Raw genomic sequence first — 6,155 nt, forward strand, 5'->3', positions numbered from 1 at the left:
CCTGAAGCAGAGGGTTTGAGACCAGCACAGGCAACTCGGCAAGACCTCATCTCTACAATAAAAAAATTAAAAGAAGAAATAAACATGGTGTGGTAGTACATGCCTGTATTTCTGGCTACTTGGAAGACTGAGGCAGAAGGATAACCTGGGCCCAGCAGGTCAAGACTGCAGTGACCATTAGTGTGCCACTGCACTCCAGCCTGGGTGAAAGAGTAAGAATACAACTCAAAAAGAAAAGAAACTTATATGAAAGGTCTCATCTATAAAATACTGATATCAGGGAGTTCAGAATTTATTGCTCCTTAGGTTTTCACTAAATTTTGAGATTATTTCATGTAATTCAGCAATAATTTTAAGGTTATTTATAAAAATAAAGAAACTAATAGACGTGAGAGATTTGAAGAAAGTAATAAAAAAAGAAATAATTTTGTATATGAAAGAATTTTGTGTAGTAAAATCTTATCCTAAAGTAAAATGATGTGCTATTTAGAAGAACAAGAATTATTGAACAAAAGAGAGTCCAAGTCTGTTTTCAATGTTATATATATATATGTCATAATAAGGCCTGTAAAGGGGAATTTATGAAAAATATTGCATATAATTAATTTGGCTACAACTTTTTTCTCCATTTCTAACTGTGGCTGTAGCTTGAAAGGTTTTTGATTACTTCGAAAACTGAGGAGAAAAAAAAACTAAAGTTTTTACATCCATATAACTCTTGGTATTGCTTTTGCAGAGCATTGGCTCCTGGGATGGAAAAAATGGAATCTTGCTAACTCCTACCAGTCAGAGCCTCATATTCAGACCCAGGAAAAAGTTCATGTTGGATGCTTTTGATGAACTCTTAGTTCAAATCTTTTGATGAACTCTTAGCTGCAAAGTTAGGGGGAGTCAAATTAAAGCTGTATCTTACACCTACAGCAAGCACTCCATCACATTTCTGACCAAATCTGGATTTCAAGCTGGCTCACTGACACCTTCCTGAAAGTTAGAATGATATCTGGGACCTGACCAGTCTCCATAGCAAGAACTAAGGCAGGAATTCTTTGGAAATATTGAAGCAGGCCAGTCCTTATAAACTCTGAAATAACTCTTATCTTTACAACTTTTGTGGAAGAGAAGGGCTGAAAGCAGTTAAAATCATTCCTTTTAAAATTCAACCTGCGAGCTCCAGACCTGCTAGAAACAGGATGTGACAAAACCAAATAGCCACAGGTCACATTCTTGGAAATGCAAGATAGTAATCCATTCACAACCTTACTCCCCAAATCCTCTCTTTGTGAAATTATTGGTCTACAACCAGTTTGTCATGTACACCCTGAAGATAATCTGTTCTTTGAAAATCTGGTTTTGATGAAACCAACATTGAAAATTCCAAAGAAAAATGTATAGTCATACAACCTGACACCCCTCTCCCCCTAAACCAGCATAAAAACACCCTCTCCTCTTTCTCTGGTTTGCTCAGCCTTGGAACATTAACTCACTGAGTTTCACTGGTGCTAATAAACCACTACTTCCTAAGATAGCCTCAGTGACACGGTCTCTCTGTTTTCCCAAATCACTTTCACTATATTATCTCTACATGTCTCTTATAAATGCTATGCCAGATACAGGAAAAGAAAAAACCTCAAGGGTCTAAATCACCAATAGCTTGCATTATAAATCAGATTCAGGATAATTTTTCAGAATCCCTCTTGCCTTTTAACAATTGTCTGTATAATTAGGTCAAACTATGTCCTTTGCCTATAATCCAACATTGATGATGTAAAAATTACTGTCATCAAGTGAACACCTCTAAGAATATACTCCCTAATTCTATGGGACCTCGCCTGGTAAATTAAATAAACAATCCTAGGAATGAGCCTTCCTAGCTACATGGTACCTACTGCAGTTAAAATAATAAAAATTAATTTAAACAATGAGGAAATTGAGGACTACACAGTGATTTTTTTTTCTCATACCCAAGTTACTAACTAAAAGGCTTGAAAGGCCACTGCCTAATAAAGATGTGCCAAACAGGATTTTATTACCCAATTGCCTGATATATCAAGTTTGTTTTCCAAACTAACTCTGGCATAGCATCATACAACAGAAAAAAATAAAACTGTTAGAATTTTCACATCAAGGGAATTCAATCATTCCATAATAAAGATTATAAATGTAATTGGTGGGAAATGTCACAGGCTAAAAATAGGCTGGAGAGACCTGTGTGATACTCATGAAACTTATGTTAATTATTGTAGAATAGTAGAAAAAGAGTTTAGGAAAAATTAAGTAAAACATTTTTCTGCTTGAAAACATGCCACAGCCAGGCTCGGTGGCTCAGCCTGTAATCCCGCACCTTTGGGATGCTGAGGTGAGTGGATTGCCTGAGCCCGCGAGTTCGAGACCCACCTGGGCAGCGAGACCTCATCTCTACAATAAATAAAAAAATCAGCTGGGCGTGGTAGCGCATGCCTGTAATTCTGGCTACTTGGAAGGCTGAGCAGAAGGATCGCCAGAGCCCAGCAGGTCGAGGCTGTGGTGGCCGGGAGTGGCCACTGCACTCCAGTCTGGGCGACAGAGTGAGACTCCAACTCAAAAAAAAAAAAAAGAAAAGAAAAGAAAACATGCCACAACATGGGGCAGAGAGATCCCTGTTTGGTTAACACTTCCATTCCTTATTTTGATAGAAAATTCCCTGACTTCTTCCCTTTATACCTTTATATGGGCTATTATTATTATCATTAGTATTATGCTTATTAGGCCCTTGCTTTTTACATTTACTAATCTGGTTTGTTTCTTATCGTGTGGTGGCAGTATGATTACAAATAATACTGCAGCAAGACTTCTGTCCCATAAGAGACTCAGAAGCCACCATGTGTTCTGTGAATCAGTTAAGGCAAGAGTTCTGTGATCCCCAAATAGCCAGGGTCAATACCTCTGTTCAGATTGAAGCACCTACAGAAAAATGCCCCCTAGTCCTCTACTTCCCATAAGAATTATGGAGATTATGTCAGTCAGGGGGAAAATGAGTTAGGAGATAGGATGGAGACTGGAAGGCAAACTGCAACAGATAAGAAACCATGGGAAAAGGAGAGATGTCATAAGCCTGCATTATGTTTTAACCTTCCCAAAGAACAGAGGTGATAAAGAAGCCATAAACTGAAATGTTAATCAACTTTCCAGGAAAGCATAGATGACATCCCTTTCTGAGACAAGATAAGAAGCCATGAAACTCATACCTCAGCTGTGACACACAGGCAGTAACCTGAGATGTTACCCTTTTCCCAGAAAATGCAGCTAACCTCAGAAACATTTGTCAAAATATTTTCTTTCTGCAAGCTATAAAAATTAGAGCAAGCTTCCCCACATACACATACATATATTAGATGCCAGTTTTGCTTAACTTGATGCTCTTCAATTAGTCCAGCTTTAACCCTCTCCATCCTATCTGTTTTTGGTGTTTACGGCTTCCATCCTTTTATTAAATAAACTACTTTTTGCTTTAGCTACCTTTCAATGTGTCTTGTCCAATTCTTTTTTAATATCACCAAGAACTCAGTCACCACCAACAGCTTTTTAGCCAATCATGCAAAAACAGGACCAAACGTTAATAACATTACCAAAAGGAGAGAAGTGCCAGTCACTTGACAATCCTAGGGGTCGGAGGAAGAAAGAGGGGCATGTAGCAACAAGAAGGGTACCTGGCTCCCCAAAAAGGGAATTAAGTACCAATTGGAGCACACAATTTTCATGCAGGCAGACTACTAGTGTAGTTAATACTGACTTCTATCTAATATCTCTGTAATAAAATAAAATTTTTAAAATATACCAAAAATAAACAAAGTCAGACTGAAAAAAAGCATTTATCACCTATTCTCCGTGAATTCAGCTACTTAGAGCCTTCATCCACATATAAAAAATCAGTTTCCTCAGCCACCCTTTATCTTTTCTTACCGTTTTAAAGGTGTGGGATTCAATTCAAGGTTAGGTATACAAATGTTCATTATGCAGGTAGCCTTGTTGATGATGTATGCCCCCATCCATGGTAGTTTTCCCCTATGGCCAATCCCACCTCCTCCTGGTATTTTCCCAAAAACTAACAATCCCTTTCTTCTAGTATTATTACAATTGTTCAAGATCCACTTTTGAGAGAGAAAATGTGGTACTCAGTTCTTTAATTCTTTGACAGATCACTCAGTATTATAGACTCTAAGTCTATTCAAGTTGCTGAGAATTCATATTTTTTCTTCTTCTTTATGGCTGCTTAATATCCCATCATGCATATGCACCACATTTTTTATCTAGTCCTCTTTTGATGAGCAGCACAACTGGTTCCATGTTTTTACTATTGTGAATAATGCTGCAATAAACATCACGAATCACCCCTTATTGTAATTAAGTGTTCACTTTACTGATTTCAGATTTCTTTAGAGGGGACTTAACTCTTTCTACCACTGTCAGTCAGAATATGTTTGGATTGTACTGTGATCTGCAAGTTCCTTCCCCATACTGGAGATTTCCTGTCTTCCTGAGACTAACAAAAGTAAAACTCAAATGTATTGATTTATGCTTTGTCTATAATATTTGTCACCCTAAAAAGCAAAACCTCCAGAAGCAAAACCTCAATTTCTCAACCAACTCATCTTTGAGAAAGCCTCCACCACCTTCCACTGGGGAGGGGAGAACCTATTCAGTAAATGGTACTGGGAAAACTGGCTGTGACCACATGCAGAAGTTTGAAACAGGACTCCTATCTATCCCTATACACAAAAACTAACTCCAAATGGATCAGAGACCTAAATGTAAAACCTCAAACCATAAGAACCTTAGAAAATGAAGGACATACCCTCATGGAAATCGGAACTGGCATCCAATTCCTGAACCAAACCTGAAACCAACAGGTCATAAGAGAGAAGATAGACAAGTGGGGCCTTATTAAACTGACAAGCTTCTGCAAAGCCAGAGAAACTATCAAGAGAGCAGGGAGACAGCCTACAGACTGGGAAAAAGTATTTGCCAACACCAGGTCTAACAAAGGCTTACCATCTTGGATCTACAAGGAACTCAAGCATGCTGAAAAGAAAAAAATAAAACAACCCCATTACAAAATAGGCAAAAGATATGAACAGACATTTCACAAAGGAAGACATTGAGCAGCCAACAGATCCATGAAGAAATGTTCAACCTCACTAATCATCAGGGAGATGCAAATCAAAACCACACTGAGCTACCACCGAACTCCAGTAAGAATGGCAATTATCAACAACTCAAAAAATAACAGCTGCTGGAAAGGATGTGGCAAAAAGGGAACACTTCTACACTGTTGGTGGGAGTATAACTAGGGCAACCTCTGTGGAAAGCAGTGTGATGATTCCTAAAAGTTCTAAATATCAACCTCCCATATGACCCCACAACCCCCTACTGGGAATATATCCTGAAGAACTCAGATCACTCTATGAAAAAGATACCTGCACACGTATGTTTATCGTGGCATTTTTCACAATAGCAAGAACCTGGAAGTAACCATGCTGCCCATAAAAAGAAGACTGGATTAAAAAAATATGGTACATATACACAGTGGAATACTATGCAGTCATAAAAAACAACAAAATCATGAATTTCGCAGCAACCTTGATGGAACTAGAATCTATAATACTGAGTGACCTCTCACAGAAACAAAGATCCGAGTATCACATGTTCTTACTCATACAATGGACCTTTAACATCCAATGTAATACTATAAGAAAATGACTGGCGGTACTGGGAAACTATGGGGGGAGAGGGAGATGGTATTAGTGTGGGTGACCAGCACTGACCAAGGGTGGGTTAGGACCCGCACCGGAGAATCAGGAGATGGCGAGAAGACCACTCGGAGGCAGTTCTTCTGGGAACAGTCTGATCAGGACTGAAGCCGATTTTATTCAAATCTTTTCCAACTTATATACCATTTTCTATACCCTCCAGCAGTGTGATAATTATTTACTGGGGGTGTACAAATTCCATGATGTATATTGCGGTTTACAAATTATGCATCACAAGACCATCATGAGACTTGCAAGTTCCAAGCAGACAATTCAAACTCCATGATGCCTGACGTGCTTCACAAAACTCACATCAAGGTCACAGGTGCACAATTTCAATTGTTCAAAATGTCTTCCATAGTGTTCAAT

The sequence above is a fragment of the Carlito syrichta genome, unplaced genomic scaffold (genome assembly GCF_000164805.1).
Source record: "Carlito syrichta isolate Samal-C Ts95f unplaced genomic scaffold, Tarsius_syrichta-2.0.1 Scaffold317650, whole genome shotgun sequence".
Classification (NCBI taxonomy): Eukaryota; Metazoa; Chordata; class Mammalia; order Primates; family Tarsiidae; genus Carlito; species Carlito syrichta.